The sequence below is a fragment of the Danio rerio genome, chromosome 4 (assembly GCF_049306965.1).
Source record: "Danio rerio strain Tuebingen ecotype United States chromosome 4, GRCz12tu, whole genome shotgun sequence".
NCBI lineage: Eukaryota > Metazoa > Chordata > Actinopteri > Cypriniformes > Danionidae > Danio > Danio rerio.
In genome coordinates, this window is record NC_133179.1 from 60,954,916 (window position 1) to 60,974,242 (window position 19,327).

Consider the following 19,327-nt stretch of genomic DNA (forward strand, 5'->3'; position numbering starts at 1 on the left):
CATACTGACTCTAAGCGACTTTAAGTAAACGATGAAACATTAATTGAATATAAGGATTTATTAGGTTAATCAATCTAAATTAGACCTTATCACAACCTATAAGGTAATCAGCTTGAATTAGATTAATCTAAATCTAAAATTATTATAAATTGGAGACAGATTAAAATTCAGAGCTAGAAACAAATTAAAATAAATTATAACGAACAAAAATATTTCTTTTCACATGTGCTAAAAAGCTTCAACGCATTTAACCTTCACCCTTGCTGTTAGTTCCGTCATGGGACTAATAGATGGACCTTCACATGTGTGTGTATTTATATTGTTTATAACCATAATAGTTCTACAGTTTCTTCTATTTTACTTGTTGATTTCTATTTTATTTAAATAGTGTATTTATTTTGTTAAAGAGCCCATATTATGGTTTTTTGAAAATGCCCTTCCATGTAGTGTGTAACACAGCTCTAAGTGAAGTGAAATATGCAGCTAAGGCTTAAATCTGTAAGTGTACAATGTTTAAAACTGTTGATTCATCTATAAAAGAGTCGACTCATAGTGCTTCAAATGAGTCGTCTTGATAACGAGTCATTAGGTGTTTTGTGATGACGTATCTACGAAACACAAGTAGTTGCGTGCGCAAACCCGGGAGATTTGAAACCTGCGGCCTCACCCACTAACACAGAAAAAAAGCCACACACACACGCGCACGCCGGTCGAATGTGATGTCACACTGTGCAGATGGATATTATTGAGTCTCTACCCAAAGATGAAACCTCAGCATTAGCTCAGCCTTGAGCAGTTTGAGTGCTTCTGGAAACTACATGCTTTAGACTGGGTGTATATTACATGCTTAATAATCAATTTTTAGACTGTGTGTGTGTGTGTGTGTGTGTAGGCCTATTATTATTTAAAATTAAATAAAAAAATAAAAATGATTATATTATGTAAAAAAAAATATTATTCTTTATAATTATATCCAGTTCCCCTAAAACTTTGCTTAAATACCATATATATTTATTAAATAAATAAAACCAAAAAGTAAATAACTGTTTGGTCTGACAAGTTTTCAGGACATATCAAATTTCAGCACAACACTAACTAACTAGTCTCACTCACACACACACACACTTGTACACACTCTCACTAACACACTCACTCTTGTACATGCTCTCTCTCACACACACCTACATTCTATCTCAATTCAATTCATAAATACTTTTTTAGCATGACTGTAAATGATACAATGTTGCCAACACAAACACATCGACATCTCACAGACACATGTACATGCTCTCACTCACAAAGATAAGCCCTCCCTCTCACACACACACTTCTACATGCTTTCTCATAAACATGTACTGGCTCTCTCTCTTCCACACACTACTACATGCTGTCTTTCACTCACACACACACACACAAACAAATGTGCATTTGATACTTATATAATTTTACGTGCTCATTAGGCTTACGATAGGTGGTTGCATTGTAATTATTTGGTCATAAAGGTATTAATTGTTTTAAATAGTTTTTCAGCTAATAATGTTTGTGATGTCATACATGCTACAAAAGGCTTTTAAAGCTGACAAGACGTGGAGCAATCATGACCAGAGCGTTCCAGAGAGAAGGTGTCTCTCAAAATGCAGTGGCCCAGCTCGCTGCAATTGCAGAGCTGTACTTTGCGAACAGGGAGCAATTTAACAGAATCAGCTTCACACCAGGAAAATGAACAGAGTTCGCTCAAAAGTGTAGAGACCTCATTTTTGGAGATTTTTGCATAAAGGTTGTATCAATGAAAAGGAAGGGTTCTTTTGTATGTTTCTTTGTTCAATAATGCTCCGGTTTACTGTTGGTAAAATGTAGAAGCAAAAACCTACAGCACAATAAGCTTAGCTTATAATTCCAAAAAAAAAAAATATTGAAATCAGATGCAAAAACTTTTAAATTCCGACTAAATTCATTAATTTTCTTTTCAGCTTAGTCCCTTTATTAGTCTGGAGTTGCTACAATGGAATAACCCAAGAGCTTATCCAGCACCATCCATGTTTTACACAACAGATGCCCTTCCAGCTGCAATGCATCACTGGGAAACATCCAAACACACACACATATATATATTTGAGCCTACTCAATTTACCTGTACCAAATGTCTTTGGATTTGTAGAGGAAACCAGAGCACCCAGAGGACACCCACACAAACACAGGGAGAACATGCAAACTCCACACAGAAATGCCACCTGACCTAGCTGAGGCTCGAACCAACAAATTTCTTACTGTGAGGCGAACGTTCTACCCTCAGCGCCACCACATTGCCGGCAATTTAATTGTTATTCTAAAATTAGTTTTTTTTTCAGCCTACTGTTTGAAAGATAATGAAAAAATATTTGCCACAAAAATAGTTAAATTGCAGAGCTAAGACTTAAAATATATATACATTTTAGGAAAAAAATGTATATGGTGGCTGCATGGTGGTGCAGTGGGTAGCATGTTTGCCTTACAGCAAGAAGGTCACTAGTTCGAGCCTAAGCTGGGTCAGTTGATTTTTCTGTGTGGAGTTTGCATGTTCTCCCCATGTTCGTGTGGGTTTCCTCTGGGTGCTCTGGTTTCCCTGACAAATCCAAAAACATGTGATCAAGACGGCGGAAGGGCCACAGCACTTTAGAGTCATGCACATCAATCAGGTAAAAACCTGTCGACTATGCATGAGCTCAGAAAATGTGATGAAGGAACGCCCAGAATTCAGGTGCTTCAAATGTGATGAAAGGGGACATTTCGCAAGGACCTGTACAGCTGTGTCGGGCCCGGATTGTAAATTGGCCCTAATACCTGCAGGGAGCTTGTCACGCCGAGTTGGCTTTGTCCGCTCGATTGACCAACGCGTACGCCTTGTTTTATCCTTGCAGGCCTAACTTCGCTGGTGAAAGCACTTGTGGGGTTTCTGTAGTGTAGTGGTCATCACGTTCGCCTAACACGCGAAAGGTCCTCGGTTCGAAACCGAGCAGAAACAGTGCTCTACTTTTGGCGAGAAAATAATAGCATCCACTGCCGCACCAGCAATGATCGTCGACAGGCACCCAATCAAAAAGGGTTATCAGCTCAATTTGCCTGAAGGTTTCCGTAGTGTAGTGGTTATCACGTTCGCCTCACACGCGAAAGGTCCCCAGTTCGAAACTGGGCGAAAACAACCTCTGGCTTTTATGACAATTGTCAAATCAGGCTTCTGTTGAGTACTGACGTTCACTGAAAACATTCTTTCTGCAGAGCGGTGTGAGGCTAGAAGTTTGAATTCAGCTCAGTGTTTACCGCCCCTCGCGGTGTCGCAAACTTGCGTAGAATCTGATTTCTTTTAGCTTTGTGTTGTGCATGAGCAGGTGGCCAGTGCGTTTGCTGGCCCTTCACGGTGCAGACCGTACAAGACAGCTCTATAAAAAAAGACTATAAATACTTGAAGCAGCACTGGCCTATTGGTTTCCGTAGTGTAGTGTTTATCATGTTTGCATTACACGCTAAAGGTCTCCTGTTCGAAACTGGGCGACATACAATAGTGGAGGTATTCAACAAGACGAGGCAATGCATACGAAAAAGGGCTATTTATTCCAAGTAATTTGTTTGTGCTCAGAGAATTTAGTGCTGGAGTAGGAGTTTCGTTTTCTTTAGAGAGAGGGATATTCACCGGGGTTCGGGTGTACTCTGAAGAGATGGGTGTTAGCTGTCGTTTGAAGGACACCGGTGTATCCGTAATCCGAGTGGGAATGGGAAGGTGATTCCACCAGCGTAGAACATTGAATGAAAACATTGTGGAAAGTGACTTTCCGTCTCTCTGCGCTGGCACCACAAGACAGTGCTCTCACCCTAACCGGAGGCTCCTGTGGTTATCACGATGGCTTTACAAGCGGAGGGTCTCCTGTTAGCAACTGGGCGGAAACATTCAGATTTGCTTTTACGCACATTCTCAATTGGCTCTCTGCTCACTGGATGATCCACGATACAAGGGCATGGATCTGTCAAATGTCATGACTTGACGTTGTACGAGGATTTGACGAAAAAAATGCCCTGCAAACCTTAAAAAGCAACACCATACCAGGACAATTCTTTTGATCCCCTTTCAGTGCACTTGCATTAAAGCCCGCGTGATGCGGCACTTTGTCAGTGTTACTGTATCATTCGGACATGGGGGCAGAGAGTTAAAGAATTCAGCCTGAGCGCACTGCCGCAGGCTCGGTTTGTCAGAAGTGGGATTCGAACCCACGCCTCCAGGGGAGACTGCGACCTGAACGCAGCGCCTTAGACCGCTCGGCCATCCTGACATGCAAGCTTGGCAGGAGCTGTCTCCTGGGAGCCACACCGCAGTACCGTGACATGGAATCTGGTGCTTCACAGCTTGCCCAGCTCCGGCTGTCCAGCTCATTGGCGCTGCTGGCAGCTAATCTGTGCTCGCCTCCTGGGGCTGCGCCTAGTTTCAATAGCCAACACTTGACAGCTGTCATTGCTTACGGCCACACCACCCTGAGGGGGCTATAGAGCAAACAGGAAGTGAGTTGGCAGCAGTAAGGAGAGAAAGGCTCTCCCCATTTTGTTTGTCTACCTTTTTGTTTATTGACCTTGAGTGTTTTTGTTTGTTTGTTTTCTTTTTGTCTTTAAAAAACACCTAACAGCAGCATTTTGCTGACTGAAGGGTGGTTATGTAGTGTGTTTTATTTTTAATCATGGACAGATTCCCCGGCAACGACATGGAAATGGAGGGACTTGCAAGAAAGGATAAAGAAAATGGGCTGGATAATAGACGGAGAGGGAAAGAAAATGGACTTGACAACAGACAAAGAGATAAATAAAATGAAGAGCCCGGCCAACGAAGAGGTGAGAAAGGTAAGGATAAGCAAGAGGTACAAAGAAGAGTATGCACAAAGGAAGCAACAGTAACTGTAGAAGTAGAAAATGTAAAAGATGCAAGAAGATTTGATATAACCAAAGCAGTCACGGAGCTGATTGGAGAAGGAAGAATGCTGGCGGTGAGACCCAAACAAACAAAGGGAGTATGAAGTAACAATGGAGACTGAAGATGACACCGAAATTTTAATAGACAATGGATTGACAATTAAAGGAGTGAAATCTGAAGTACGGAGGTTACAAAACAGAGACTATGTTGTTTCGTTCAAGCATCTGCCTGTTTACCTAGCAAATGAAGAAATTTTAAGCAAGCTAGAGAGATGGGGAGTTTTCCCCATATCTAAAATTAAAAGAAGATTGTATCCTGGCACAAACATAGAAGATGGAACAAGGTTTGTAAAAAACAGATTTCCGGAAGAGATGGTCTCCTTACCATACAGTACCAAAATCGAGACGGCGGAAGCGCCACAGCACTTTAGAGTCATGCACACCAATCAGGTAAAAACCTGTCGACTATGCATGAGCTCAGAAAATGTGATGAAGGAACGCCCAGGTGCTTCAAATGTGACGAAAGGGGACATTTCGCAAGGACCTGTACAGCTGTGTCGGGCCCGGATTGTAAATTGGCCCTAATACCTGCAGGGAGCTTGTCACGCCGAGTTGGCTTTGTCCGCTCGATTGACCAACGCGTACGCCTTGTTTTATCCTTGCAGGCCTAACTTCGCTGGTGAAAGCACTTGTGGGGTTTCTGTAGTGTAGTGGTCATCACGTTCGCCTAACACGCGAAAGGTCCTCGGTTCGAAACCGAGCAGAAACAGTGCTCTTCTTTTGGCGAGAAAATAATAGCATCCACTGCCGCACCAGCAGTGATCGTCGACAGGCACCCAATCAAAAAGGGTTATCAGCTCGATCTGCCTGAAGGTTTCCGTAGTGTAGTGGTTATCACGTTTGCCTCACACGCGAAAGGTCCCCAGTTCGAAACTGGGCGGAAACAACCTCTGGCTTTTATGACAATTGTCAAATCAGGCTTCTGTTGAGTACTGACGTTCACTGAAAACATTCTTTCTGCAGAGCGGTGTGAGGCTAGAAGTTTGAATTCAGCTCAGTGTTTACCGCCCCTCGCGGTGTCGCAAACTTGCGTAGAATCTGATTTCTTTTAGCTTTGTGTTGTGCATGAGCAGGTGGCCAGTGCGTTTGCTGGCCCTTCACGGTGCAGACCGTACAAGACAGCTCTATAAAAAAAGACTATAAATACTTGAAGCAGCACTGGCCTATTGGTTTCCGTAGTGTAGTGTTTATCATGTTTACATTACACGCTAAAGGTCTCCTGTTCGAAACTGGGCGGAAGCATACAATTAGCGGACACTTTTGTCCAAAGCGACATACAATAGTGGAGGTATTCAACAAGACGAGGCAATGCATACGAAAAAGGGCTATTTATTCCAAGTAATTTGTTTGTGCTCAGAGAATTTAGTGCTGGAGTAGGAGTTTCGTTTTCTTTAGAGAGAGGGATATTCACCGGGGTTCGGGTGTACTCTGAAGAGATGGGTGTTAGCTGTCGTTTGAAGGACACCGGTGTATCCGTAATCCGAGTGGGAATGGGAAGGTGATTCCACCAGCGTAGAACATTGAATGAAAACATTGTGGAAAGTGACTTTCCGTCTCTCTGCGCTGGCACCACAAGACAGTGCTCTCACCCTAACCGGAGGCTCCTGTGGTTATCACGATGGCTTTACAAGCGGAGGGTCTCCTGTTAGCAACTGGGCGGAAACATTCAGATTTGCTTTTACGCACATTCTCAATTGGCTCTCTGCTCACTGGATGATCCACGATACAAGGGCATGGATCTGTCAAATGTCATGACTTGACGTTGTACGAGGATTTGACGAAAAAAATGCCCTGCAAACCTTAAAAAGCAACACCATACCAGGACAATTCTTTTGATCCCCTTTCAGTGCACTTGCATTAAAGCCCGCGTGATGCGGCACTTTGTCAGTGTTACTGTATCATTCGGACATGGGGGCAGAGAGTTAAAGAATTCAGCCTGAGCGCACTGCCGCAGGCTCGGTTTGTCAGAAGTGGGATTCGAACCCACGCCTCCAGGGGAGACTGCGACCTGAACGCAGCGCCTTAGACCGCTCGGCCATCCTGACATGCAAGCTTGGCAGGAGCTGTCTCCTGGGAGCCACACCGCAGTACCGTGACATGGAATCTGGTGCTTCACAGCTTGCCCAGCTCCGGCTGTCCAGCTCATTGGCGCTGCTGGCAGCTAATCTGTGCTCGCCTCCTGGGGCTGCGCCTAGTTTCAATAGCCAACACTTGACAGCTGTCATTGCTTACGGCCACACCACCCTGAGGGGGCTATAGAGCAAACAGGAAGTGAGTTGGCAGCAGTAAGGAGAGAAAGGCTCTCCCCATTTTGTTTGTCTACCTTTTTGTTTATTGACCTTGAGTGTTTTTGTTTGTTTGTTTTCTTTTTGTCTTTAAAAAACACCTAACAGCAGCATTTTGCTGACTGAAGGGTGGTTATGTAGTGTGTTTTATTTTTAATCATGGACAGATTCCCCGGCAACGACATGGAAATGGAGGGACTTGCAAGAAAGGATAAAGAAAATGGGCTGGATAATAGACGGAGAGGGAAAGAAAATGGACTTGACAACAGACAAAGAGATAAATAAAATGAAGAGCCCGGCCAACGAAGAGGTGAGAAAGGTAAGGATAAGCAAGAGGTACAAAGAAGAGTATGCACAAAGGAAGCAACAGTAACTGTAGAAGTAGAAAATGTAAAAGATGCAAGAAGATTTGATATAACCAAAGCAGTCACGGAGCTGATTGGAGAAGGAAGAATGCTGGCGGTGAGACCCAAACAAACAAAGGGAGTATGAAGTAACAATGGAGACTGAAGATGACACCGAAATTTTAATAGACAATGGATTGACAATTAAAGGAGTGAAATCTGAAGTACGGAGGTTACAAAACAGAGACTATGTTGTTTCGTTCAAGCATCTGCCTGTTTACCTAGCAAATGAAGAAATTTTAAGCAAGCTAGAGAGATGGGGAGTTTTCCCCATATCTAAAATTAAAAGAAGATTGTATCCTGGCACAAACATAGAAGATGGAACAAGGTTTGTAAAAAACAGATTTCCGGAAGAGATGGTCTCCTTACCATACAGTACCAAAATCGAGACGGCGGAAGCGCCACAGCACTTTAGAGTCATGCACACCAATCAGGTAAAAACCTGTCGACTATGCATGAGCTCAGAAAATGTGATGAAGGAACGCCCAGGTGCTTCAAATGTGACGAAAGGGGACATTTCGCAAGGACCTGTACAGCTGTGTCGGGCCCGGATTGTAAATTGGCCCTAATACCTGCAGGGAGCTTGTCACGCCGAGTTGGCTTTGTCCGCTCGATTGACCAACGCGTACGCCTTGTTTTATCCTTGCAGGCCTAACTTCGCTGGTGAAAGCACTTGTGGGGTTTCTGTAGTGTAGTGGTCATCATGTTCGCCTAACACGCGAAAGGTCCTCGGTTCGAAACCGAGCAGAAACAGTGCTCTTCTTTTGGCGAGAAAATAATAGCATCCACTGCCGCACCAGCAGTGATCGTCGACAGGCACCCAATCAAAAAGGGTTATCAGCTCGATCTGCCTGAAGGTTTCCGTAGTGTAGTGGTTATCACGTTTGCCTCACACGCGAAAGGTCCCCAGTTCGAAACTGGGCGGAAACAACCTCTGGCTTTTATGACAATTGTCAAATCAGGCTTCTGTTGAGTACTGACGTTCACTGAAAACATTCTTTCTGCAGAGCGGTGTGAGGCTAGAAGTTTGAATTCAGCTCAGTGTTTACCGCCCCTCGCGGTGTCGCAAACTTGCGTAGAATCTGATTTCTTTTAGCTTTGTGTTGTGCATGAGCAGGTGGCCAGTGCGTTTGCTGGCCCTTCACGGTGCAGACCGTACAAGACAGCTCTATAAAAAAAGACTATAAATACTTGAAGCAGCACTGGCCTATTGGTTTCCGTAGTGTAGTGTTTATCATGTTTACATTACACGCTAAAGGTCTCCTGTTCGAAACTGGGCGGAAGCATACAATTAGCGGACACTTTTGTCCAAAGCGACATACAATAGTGGAGGTATTCAACAAGACGAGGCAATGCATACGAAAAAGGGCTATTTATTCCAAGTAATTTGTTTGTGCTCAGAGAATTTAGTGCTGGAGTAGGAGTTTCGTTTTCTTTAGAGAGAGGGATATTCACCGGGGTTCGGGTGTACTCTGAAGAGATGGGTGTTAGCTGTCGTTTGAAGGACACCGGTGTATCCGTAATCCGAGTGGGAATGGGAAGGTGATTCCACCAGCGTAGAACATTGAATGAAAACATTGTGGAAAGTGACTTTCCGTCTCTCTGCGCTGGCACCACAAGACAGTGCTCTCACCCTAACCGGAGGCTCCTGTGGTTATCACGATGGCTTTACAAGCGGAGGGTCTCCTGTTAGCAACTGGGCGGAAACATTCAGATTTGCTTTTACGCACATTCTCAATTGGCTCTCTGCTCACTGGATGATCCACGATACAAGGGCATGGATCTGTCAAATGTCATGACTTGACGTTGTACGAGGATTTGACGAAAAAAATGCCCTGCAAACCTTAAAAAGCAACACCATACCAGGACAATTCTTTTGATCCCCTTTCAGTGCACTTGCATTAAAGCCCGCGTGATGCGGCACTTTGTCAGTGTTACTGTATCATTCGGACATGGGGGCAGAGAGTTAAAGAATTCAGCCTGAGCGCACTGCCGCAGGCTCGGTTTGTCAGAAGTGGGATTCGAACCCACGCCTCCAGGGGAGACTGCGACCTGAACGCAGCGCCTTAGACCGCTCGGCCATCCTGACATGCAAGCTTGGCAGGAGCTGTCTCCTGGGAGCCACACCGCAGTACCGTGACATGGAATCTGGTGCTTCACAGCTTGCCCAGCTCCGGCTGTCCAGCTCATTGGCGCTGCTGGCAGCTAATCTGTGCTCGCCTCCTGGGGCTGCGCCTAGTTTCAATAGCCAACACTTGACAGCTGTCATTGCTTACGGCCACACCACCCTGAGGGGGCTATAGAGCAAACAGGAAGTGAGTTGGCAGCAGTAAGGAGAGAAAGGCTCTCCCCATTTTGTTTGTCTACCTTTTTGTTTATTGACCTTGAGTGTTTTTGTTTGTTTGTTTTCTTTTTGTCTTTAAAAAACACCTAACAGCAGCATTTTGCTGACTGAAGGGTGGTTATGTAGTGTGTTTTATTTTTAATCATGGACAGATTCCCCGGCAACGACATGGAAATGGAGGGACTTGCAAGAAAGGATAAAGAAAATGGGCTGGATAATAGACGGAGAGGGAAAGAAAATGGACTTGACAACAGACAAAGAGATAAATAAAATGAAGAGCCCGGCCAACGAAGAGGTGAGAAAGGTAAGGATAAGCAAGAGGTACAAAGAAGAGTATGCACAAAGGAAGCAACAGTAACTGTAGAAGTAGAAAATGTAAAAGATGCAAGAAGATTTGATATAACCAAAGCAGTCACGGAGCTGATTGGAGAAGGAAGAATGCTGGCGGTGAGACCCAAACAAACAAAGGGAGTATGAAGTAACAATGGAGACTGAAGATGACACCGAAATTTTAATAGACAATGGATTGACAATTAAAGGAGTGAAATCTGAAGTACGGAGGTTACAAAACAGAGACTATGTTGTTTCGTTCAAGCATCTGCCTGTTTACCTAGCAAATGAAGAAATTTTAAGCAAGCTAGAGAGATGGGGAGTTTTCCCCATATCTAAAATTAAAAGAAGATTGTATCCTGGCACAAACATAGAAGATGGAACAAGGTTTGTAAAAAACAGATTTCCGGAAGAGATGGTCTCCTTACCATACAGTACCAAAATCGAGACGGCGGAAGCGCCACAGCACTTTAGAGTCATGCACACCAATCAGGTAAAAACCTGTCGACTATGCATGAGCTCAGAAAATGTGATGAAGGAACGCCCAGGTGCTTCAAATGTGACGAAAGGGGACATTTCGCAAGGACCTGTACAGCTGTGTCGGGCCCGGATTGTAAATTGGCCCTAATACCTGCAGGGAGCTTGTCACGCCGAGTTGGCTTTGTCCGCTCGATTGACCAACGCGTACGCCTTGTTTTATCCTTGCAGGCCTAACTTCGCTGGTGAAAGCACTTGTGGGGTTTCTGTAGTGTAGTGGTCATCACGTTCGCCTAACACGCGAAAGGTCCTCGGTTCGAAACCGAGCAGAAACAGTGCTCTTCTTTTGGCGAGAAAATAATAGCATCCACTGCCGCACCAGCAGTGATCGTCGACAGGCACCCAATCAAAAAGGGTTATCAGCTCGATCTGCCTGAAGGTTTCCGTAGTGTAGTGGTTATCACGTTTGCCTCACACGCGAAAGGTCCCCAGTTCGAAACTGGGCGGAAACAACCTCTGGCTTTTATGACAATTGTCAAATCAGGCTTCTGTTGAGTACTGACGTTCACTGAAAACATTCTTTCTGCAGAGCGGTGTGAGGCTAGAAGTTTGAATTCAGCTCAGTGTTTACCGCCCCTCGCGGTGTCGCAAACTTGCGTAGAATCTGATTTCTTTTAGCTTTGTGTTGTGCATGAGCAGGTGGCCAGTGCGTTTGCTGGCCCTTCACGGTGCAGACCGTACAAGACAGCTCTATAAAAAAAGACTATAAATACTTGAAGCAGCACTGGCCTATTGGTTTCCGTAGTGTAGTGTTTATCATGTTTACATTACACGCTAAAGGTCTCCTGTTCGAAACTGGGCGGAAGCATACAATTAGCGGACACTTTTGTCCAAAGCGACATACAATAGTGGAGGTATTCAACAAGACGAGGCAATGCATACGAAAAAGGGCTATTTATTCCAAGTAATTTGTTTGTGCTCAGAGAATTTAGTGCTGGAGTAGGAGTTTCGTTTTCTTTAGAGAGAGGGATATTCACCGGGGTTCGGGTGTACTCTGAAGAGATGGGTGTTAGCTGTCGTTTGAAGGACACCGGTGTATCCGTAATCCGAGTGGGAATGGGAAGGTGATTCCACCAGCGTAGAACATTGAATGAAAACATTGTGGAAAGTGACTTTCCGTCTCTCTGCGCTGGCACCACAAGACAGTGCTCTCACCCTAACCGGAGGCTCCTGTGGTTATCACGATGGCTTTACAAGCGGAGGGTCTCCTGTTAGCAACTGGGCGGAAACATTCAGATTTGCTTTTACGCACATTCTCAATTGGCTCTCTGCTCACTGGATGATCCACGATACAAGGGCATGGATCTGTCAAATGTCATGACTTGACGTTGTACGAGGATTTGACGAAAAAAATGCCCTGCAAACCTTAAAAAGCAACACCATACCAGGACAATTCTTTTGATCCCCTTTCAGTGCACTTGCATTAAAGCCCGCGTGATGCGGCACTTTGTCAGTGTTACTGTATCATTCGGACATGGGGGCAGAGAGTTAAAGAATTCAGCCTGAGCGCACTGCCGCAGGCTCGGTTTGTCAGAAGTGGGATTCGAACCCACGCCTCCAGGGGAGACTGCGACCTGAACGCAGCGCCTTAGACCGCTCGGCCATCCTGACATGCAAGCTTGGCAGGAGCTGTCTCCTGGGAGCCACACCGCAGTACCGTGACATGGAATCTGGTGCTTCACAGCTTGCCCAGCTCCGGCTGTCCAGCTCATTGGCGCTGCTGGCAGCTAATCTGTGCTCGCCTCCTGGGGCTGCGCCTAGTTTCAATAGCCAACACTTGACAGCTGTCATTGCTTACGGCCACACCACCCTGAGGGGGCTATAGAGCAAACAGGAAGTGAGTTGGCAGCAGTAAGGAGAGAAAGGCTCTCCCCATTTTGTTTGTCTACCTTTTTGTTTATTGACCTTGAGTGTTTTTGTTTGTTTGTTTTCTTTTTGTCTTTAAAAAACACCTAACAGCAGCATTTTGCTGACTGAAGGGTGGTTATGTAGTGTGTTTTATTTTTAATCATGGACAGATTCCCCGGCAACGACATGGAAATGGAGGGACTTGCAAGAAAGGATAAAGAAAATGGGCTGGATAATAGACGGAGAGGGAAAGAAAATGGACTTGACAACAGACAAAGAGATAAATAAAATGAAGAGCCCGGCCAACGAAGAGGTGAGAAAGGTAAGGATAAGCAAGAGGTACAAAGAAGAGTATGCACAAAGGAAGCAACAGTAACTGTAGAAGTAGAAAATGTAAAAGATGCAAGAAGATTTGATATAACCAAAGCAGTCACGGAGCTGATTGGAGAAGGAAGAATGCTGGCGGTGAGACCCAAACAAACAAAGGGAGTATGAAGTAACAATGGAGACTGAAGATGACACCGAAATTTTAATAGACAATGGATTGACAATTAAAGGAGTGAAATCTGAAGTACGGAGGTTACAAAACAGAGACTATGTTGTTTCGTTCAAGCATCTGCCTGTTTACCTAGCAAATGAAGAAATTTTAAGCAAGCTAGAGAGATGGGGAGTTTTCCCCATATCTAAAATTAAAAGAAGATTGTATCCTGGCACAAACATAGAAGATGGAACAAGGTTTGTAAAAAACAGATTTCCGGAAGAGATGGTCTCCTTACCATACAGTACCAAAATCGAGACGGCGGAAGCGCCACAGCACTTTAGAGTCATGCACACCAATCAGGTAAAAACCTGTCGACTATCAGCTCGATCTGCCTGAAGGTTTCCGTAGTGTAGTGGTTATCACGTTTGCCTCACACGCGAAAGGTCCCCAGTTCGAAACTGGGCGGAAACAACCTCTGGCTTTTATGACAATTGTCAAATCAGGCTTCTGTTGAGTACTGACGTTCACTGAAAACATTCTTTCTGCAGAGCGGTGTGAGGCTAGAAGTTTGAATTCAGCTCAGTGTTTACCGCCCCTCGCGGTGTCGCAAACTTGCGTAGAATCTGATTTCTTTTAGCTTTGTGTTGTGCATGAGCAGGTGGCCAGTGCGTTTGCTGGCCCTTCACGGTGCAGACCGTACAAGACAGCTCTATAAAAAAAGACTATAAATACTTGAAGCAGCACTGGCCTATTGGTTTCCGTAGTGTAGTGTTTATCATGTTTACATTACACGCTAAAGGTCTCCTGTTCGAAACTGGGCGGAAGCATACAATTAGCGGACACTTTTGTCCAAAGCGACATACAATAGTGGAGGTATTCAACAAGACGAGGCAATGCATACGAAAAAGGGCTATTTATTCCAAGTAATTTGTTTGTGCTCAGAGAATTTAGTGCTGGAGTAGGAGTTTCGTTTTCTTTAGAGAGAGGGATATTCACCGGGGTTCGGGTGTACTCTGAAGAGATGGGTGTTAGCTGTCGTTTGAAGGACACCGGTGTATCCGTAATCCGAGTGGGAATGGGAAGGTGATTCCACCAGCGTAGAACATTGAATGAAAACATTGTGGAAAGTGACTTTCCGTCTCTCTGCGCTGGCACCACAAGACAGTGCTCTCACCCTAACCGGAGGCTCCTGTGGTTATCACGATGGCTTTACAAGCGGAGGGTCTCCTGTTAGCAACTGGGCGGAAACATTCAGATTTGCTTTTACGCACATTCTCAATTGGCTCTCTGCTCACTGGATGATCCACGATACAAGGGCATGGATCTGTCAAATGTCATGACTTGACGTTGTACGAGGATTTGACGAAAAAAATGCCCTGCAAACCTTAAAAAGCAACACCATCCCAGGACAATTCTTTTGATCCCCTTTCAGTGCACTTGCATTAAAGCCCGCGTGATGCGGCACTTTGTCAGTGTTACTGTATCATTCGGACATGGGGGCAGAGAGTTAAAGAATTCAGCCTGAGCGCACTGCCGCAGGCTCGGTTTGTCAGAAGTGGGATTCGAACCCACGCCTCCAGGGGAGACTGCGACCTGAACGCAGCGCCTTAGACCGCTCGGCCATCCTGACATGCAAGCTTGGCAGGAGCTGTCTCCTGGGAGCCACACCGCAGTATCGTGACATGGAATCTGGTGCTTCACAGCTTGCCCAGCTCCGGCTGTCCAGCTCATTGGCGCTGCAGGCAGCTAATCTGTGCTCGCCTCCTGGGGCTGCGCCTAGTTTCAATAGCCAACACTTGACAGCTGTCATTGCTTACGGCCACACCACCCTGAGGGGGCTATAGAGCAAACAGGAAGTGAGTTGGCAGCAGTAAGGAGAGAAAGGCTCTCCCCATTTTGTTTGTCTACCTTTTTGTTTATTGACCTTGAGTGTTTTTGTTTGTTTGTTTTCTTTTTGTCTTTAAAAAACACCTAACAGCAGCATTTTGCTGACTGAAGGGTGGTTATGTAGTGTGTTTTATTTTTAATCATGGACAGATTCCCCGGCAACGACATGGAAATGGAGGGACTTGCAAGAAAGGATAAAGAAAATGGGCTGGATAATAGACGGAGAGGGAAAGAAAATGGACTTGACAACAGACAAAGAGATAAATAAAATGAAGAGCCCGGCCAACGAAGAGGTGAGAAAGGTAAGGATAAACAAGAGGTACAAAGAAGAGTATGCACAAAGGAAGCAACAGTAACTGTAGAAGTAGAAAATGTAAAAGATGCAAGAAGATTTGATATAACCAAAGCAGTCACGGAGCTGATTGGAGAAGGAAGAATGCTGGCGGTGAGACCCAAACAAACAAAGGGAGTATGAAGTAACAATGGAGACTGAAGATGACACCGAAATTTTAATAGACAATGGATTGACAATTAAAGGAGTGAAATCTGAAGTACGGAGGTTACAAAACAGAGACTATGTTGTTTCGTTCAAGCATCTGCCTGTTTACCTAGCAAATGAAGAAATTTTAAGCAAGCTAGAGAGATGGGGAGTTTTCCACATATCTAAAATTAAAAGAAGATTGTATCCTGGCACAAACATAGAAGATGTAACAAGGTTTGTAAAAAACAGATTTCCGGAAGAGATGGTGTCCTTACCATACAGTACCAAAATCGAGACGGCAGAAGCCCCACAGCACTTTAGAGTCATGCACACCAATCAGGTAAAAACCTGTCGACTATGCATGAGCTCAGAAAATGTGATGAAGGAACGCCCAGAATTCAGGTGCTTCAAATGTGACGAAAGGGGACATTTCGCAAGGACCTGTACAGCTGTGTCGGGCCCGGATTGTAAATTGGCCCTAATACCTGCAGGGAGCTTGTCACGCCGAGTTGGCTTTGTCCGCTCGATTGACCAATGCGTACGCCTTGTTTTATCCTTGCAGGCCTAACTTCGCTGGTGAAAGCACTTGTGGGGTTTCTGTAGTGTAGTGGTCATCACGTTCGCTTAACACGCGAAAGGTCCTCGGTTCGAAACCGAGCAGAAACAGTGCTCTTCTTTTGGCGAGAAAATAATAGCATCCACTGCCGCACCAGCAGTGATCGTCGACAGGCACCCAATCAAAAAGGGTTATCAGCTCGATCTGCCTGAAGGTTTCCGTAGTGTAGTGGTTATCACGTTCGCCTCACACGCGAAAGGTCCCCAGTTCGAAACTGGGCGGAAACAACCTCTGGCTTTTATGACAATTGTCAAATCAGGCTTCTGTTGAGTACTGACGTTCACTGAAAACATTCTTTCTGCAGAGCGGTGTGAGGCTAGAAGTTTGAATTCAGCTCAGTGTTTACCGCCCCTCGCGGTGTCGCAAACTTGCGTAGAATCTGATTTCTTTTAGCTTTGTGTTGTGCATGAGCAGGTGGCCAGTGCGTTTGCTGGCCCTTCACGGTGCAGACCGTACAAGACAGCTCTATAAAAAAAGACTATAAATACTTGAAGCAGCACTGGCCTATTGGTTTCCGTAGTGTAGTGTTTATCATGTTTGCATTACACGCTAAAGGTCTCCTGTTCGAAACTGGGCGGAAGCATACAATTAGCGGACACTTTTGTCCAAAGCGACATACAATAGTGGAGGTATTCAACAAGACGAGGCAATGCATACGAAAAAGGGCTATTTATTCCAAGTAATTTGTTTGTGCTCAGAGAATTTAGTGCTGGAGTAGGAGTTTCGTTTTCTTTAGAGAGAGGGATATTCACCGGGGTTCGGGTGTACTCTGAAGAGATGGGTGTTAGCTGTCGTTTGAAGGACACCGGTGTATCCGTAATCCGAGTGGGAATGGGAAGGTGATTCCACCAGCGTAGAACATTGAATGAAAACATTGTGGAAAGTGACTTTCCGTCTCTCTGCGCTGGCACCACAAGACAGTGCTCTCACCCTAACCGGAGGCTCCTGTGGTTATCACGATGGCTTTACAAGCGGAGGGTCTCCTGTTAGCAACTGGGCGGAAACATTCAGATTTGCTTTTACGCACATTCTTAATTGGCTCTCTGCTCACTGGATGATCCACGATACAAGGGCATGGATCTGTCAAATGTCATGACTTGACGTTGTACGAGGATTTGACGAAAAAAATGCCCTGCAAACCTTAAAAAGCAACACCATCCCAGGACAATTCTTTTGATCCCCTTTCAGTGCACTTGCATTAAAGCCCGCGTGATGCGGCACTTTGTCAGTGTTACTGTATCATTCGGACATGGGGGCAGAGAGTTAAAGAATTCAGCCTGAGCGCACTGCCGCAGGCTCGGTTTGTCAGAAGTGGGATTCGAACCCACGCCTCCAGAGGAGACTGCGACCTGAACACAGCGCCTTAGACCGCTCGGCCATCCTGACATGCAAGCTTGGCAGGAGCTGTCTCCTGGGAGCCACACCGCAGTACCGTGACATGGAATCTGGTGCTTCACAGCTTGCCCAGCTCCGGCTGTGTCGGGCCCGGATTGTAAATTGGCCCTAATACCTGCAGGGAGCTTGTCACGCTGAGTTGGCTTTGTCCGCTCGATTGACCAACGCGTACGCCTTGTTTTATCCTTGTTTTATCCTTGTTTTATGGCTCTCTGCTCACTGGATGACCCATGATACTAGGGCGTGGATCTGTCAAATGTCATGACTTGACGTTGTTCGAGGATTTGACGAAAAAATTCCCTGCAAACCTTAAACGACAGACGTCTGCAAAAGATTGCAGTTCTTGAAACAAAGTTACCTCTGATCCGAGCAGAAGCGTTCGCTTACTCAATGGCAGAAAAAATTATGACCTTTCACACGGTCTACATTCGTTCTGTCAGTAACAGCGGCCGGCCGGCAAATAAAATTCTGACATTCCACAGGGCACACTCGCTTGGCGGACAAAAGCCACCGGGGGCTCTCTTTGCGTGTTCCTTCACCTGGTCAAACCGCTTTGAGGGGGGACCTTTCGAGTAGTTTTCGGCGTCAGAACAGACTCTTCTAGCGACGGGTGGGCAGGCCTTCCACAGGCGCGCGCGGCTCTACTGAAGCAAAAGAGGCTTGGCAAAGGACGAGGAAGAGAGGGAAGCGCCGCTCCAGCCGGGTCCGACGCTACTGCCTGAACTCTGTCTTGAACCACTGTACTCAGGGGAGATCGCGAACGCAGTCCCCCACTACCAGAAATTATGACGTCGAGATTCCAACATTTGGGGAATTCGCAGTGGTCAGCGCGGAGTGCAATGGCCAAGCGTTGCCCTGGGTGAACCACCTTCTTGATCATGGTATCTCCCCTGCCAGGTAGGTATGAGTTGCCGGGTGGCGCAAATGGCAGCCGCCGTTTTCTATCGGCCGTACTCCAGGGCGGTGATGCCCAGCAACCGAGCATGGGGAATGGGCCAGCAACCCCTGTCCCCTGACGGCGCTGTACTTGCAGCAGACGTGCCTGTGCCTGCAAACCACTCGCTAGTAACTGTGGCAACGCATGAAGAGTTTGAGCTTCCTCCAGATGCTTGCTTTGTGTTTTGTCATCAGTTGGGGCTGCCAACACATGGATTCCACTGGACGCACTCGATCTGGGGATAACAGACCCTCTATGGGGGGAGGGGAGGAGATCCTCTTGTTCTTTCTTTTCCTCCATCTGTTTTCTTTCTCTACAGATGTCGTTTTTCTCTGCTTAGTTTCTGATTTGGTCTATTTGGACATGTCGACCTCCTGCTTTGCTGCGGTTCGGACCGCCTTTGCCTAGAGCTCCGTGCTTTGCACTTTTGCCTTGTATATTTTGTGTCCTGTTTTCTTACGTCAGCCTATCAGCACAGTGCTCAAACGACATAGCTTGAAGAACACGACGGGATCTACAAACGTTCCGCAAAAGAACTTCACTGACGAAAGCGGAAGCGCTAACGAAACAACCTCTCGCTGCAAGCACCTTACATTCCTGGGACGGGAAACCACCGACGGCTGGCTGCGAAATTGCCTCTGGTTCAGATTGGTTTAGAACCGTCCCTCTGCCTAAAACGCCACAGACGTCTGCAAAAGATTGCAGTTCTTGAAACAAAGTTACCTCTGATCCGAGCAGAAGCGTTCGCTTACTTAATGGCAGATAAAATGATGACCTTTCACACGGTCTGCAT

At 45.7% G+C, this 19,327-nt stretch overlaps 18 non-coding genes across 18 annotated transcripts; 11 read left to right on the forward strand and 7 right to left on the reverse strand.

The window, feature by feature from the left end:
• The first annotated feature begins 2,928 nt into the window (after positions 1-2,928).
• On the forward strand, positions 2,929-3,001 carry trnav-aac (transfer RNA valine (anticodon AAC)). Its single transcript has one exon. It is a non-coding gene; the product is annotated as a tRNA-Val (tRNA).
• A 104-nt stretch (positions 3,002-3,105) lies between these two features.
• On the forward strand, positions 3,106-3,178 carry trnav-cac (transfer RNA valine (anticodon CAC)). Its single transcript has one exon. It is a non-coding gene; the product is annotated as a tRNA-Val (tRNA).
• Positions 3,179-4,218: 1,040 nt separating this feature from the next.
• On the reverse strand, positions 4,219-4,301 carry trnal-cag (transfer RNA leucine (anticodon CAG)). The gene has a single exon. It is a non-coding gene; the product is annotated as a tRNA-Leu (tRNA).
• A 1,324-nt stretch (positions 4,302-5,625) lies between these two features.
• trnav-aac (transfer RNA valine (anticodon AAC)) lies at positions 5,626-5,698 on the forward strand. Its single transcript has one exon. It is a non-coding gene; the product is annotated as a tRNA-Val (tRNA).
• A 104-nt stretch (positions 5,699-5,802) lies between these two features.
• Positions 5,803-5,875, forward strand: trnav-cac (transfer RNA valine (anticodon CAC)). Its single transcript has one exon. It is a non-coding gene; the product is annotated as a tRNA-Val (tRNA).
• A 1,076-nt stretch (positions 5,876-6,951) lies between these two features.
• Positions 6,952-7,034, reverse strand: trnal-cag (transfer RNA leucine (anticodon CAG)). Its single transcript has one exon. It is a non-coding gene; the product is annotated as a tRNA-Leu (tRNA).
• A 1,324-nt stretch (positions 7,035-8,358) lies between these two features.
• trnav-aac (transfer RNA valine (anticodon AAC)) lies at positions 8,359-8,431 on the forward strand. The gene has a single exon. It is a non-coding gene; the product is annotated as a tRNA-Val (tRNA).
• Positions 8,432-8,535: 104 nt separating this feature from the next.
• On the forward strand, positions 8,536-8,608 carry trnav-cac (transfer RNA valine (anticodon CAC)). Its single transcript has one exon. It is a non-coding gene; the product is annotated as a tRNA-Val (tRNA).
• A 1,076-nt stretch (positions 8,609-9,684) lies between these two features.
• On the reverse strand, positions 9,685-9,767 carry trnal-cag (transfer RNA leucine (anticodon CAG)). Its single transcript has one exon. It is a non-coding gene; the product is annotated as a tRNA-Leu (tRNA).
• A 1,324-nt stretch (positions 9,768-11,091) lies between these two features.
• trnav-aac (transfer RNA valine (anticodon AAC)) lies at positions 11,092-11,164 on the forward strand. Its single transcript has one exon. It is a non-coding gene; the product is annotated as a tRNA-Val (tRNA).
• Positions 11,165-11,268: 104 nt separating this feature from the next.
• Positions 11,269-11,341, forward strand: trnav-cac (transfer RNA valine (anticodon CAC)). The gene has a single exon. It is a non-coding gene; the product is annotated as a tRNA-Val (tRNA).
• A 1,076-nt stretch (positions 11,342-12,417) lies between these two features.
• Positions 12,418-12,500, reverse strand: trnal-cag (transfer RNA leucine (anticodon CAG)). Its single transcript has one exon. It is a non-coding gene; the product is annotated as a tRNA-Leu (tRNA).
• A 1,116-nt stretch (positions 12,501-13,616) lies between these two features.
• On the forward strand, positions 13,617-13,689 carry trnav-cac (transfer RNA valine (anticodon CAC)). Its single transcript has one exon. It is a non-coding gene; the product is annotated as a tRNA-Val (tRNA).
• A 1,076-nt stretch (positions 13,690-14,765) lies between these two features.
• Positions 14,766-14,848, reverse strand: trnal-cag (transfer RNA leucine (anticodon CAG)). The gene has a single exon. It is a non-coding gene; the product is annotated as a tRNA-Leu (tRNA).
• A 1,331-nt stretch (positions 14,849-16,179) lies between these two features.
• On the forward strand, positions 16,180-16,252 carry trnav-aac (transfer RNA valine (anticodon AAC)). The gene has a single exon. It is a non-coding gene; the product is annotated as a tRNA-Val (tRNA).
• A 104-nt stretch (positions 16,253-16,356) lies between these two features.
• trnav-cac (transfer RNA valine (anticodon CAC)) lies at positions 16,357-16,429 on the forward strand. Its single transcript has one exon. It is a non-coding gene; the product is annotated as a tRNA-Val (tRNA).
• A 1,076-nt stretch (positions 16,430-17,505) lies between these two features.
• On the reverse strand, positions 17,506-17,588 carry trnal-cag (transfer RNA leucine (anticodon CAG)). The gene has a single exon. It is a non-coding gene; the product is annotated as a tRNA-Leu (tRNA).
• A 754-nt stretch (positions 17,589-18,342) lies between these two features.
• LOC137494484 (U1 spliceosomal RNA) lies at positions 18,343-18,502 on the reverse strand. Its single transcript, XR_011014442.1, has one exon. It is a non-coding gene; the product is annotated as a U1 spliceosomal RNA (small nuclear RNA).
• Between the last annotated feature and the right edge of the window lie 825 nt (positions 18,503-19,327).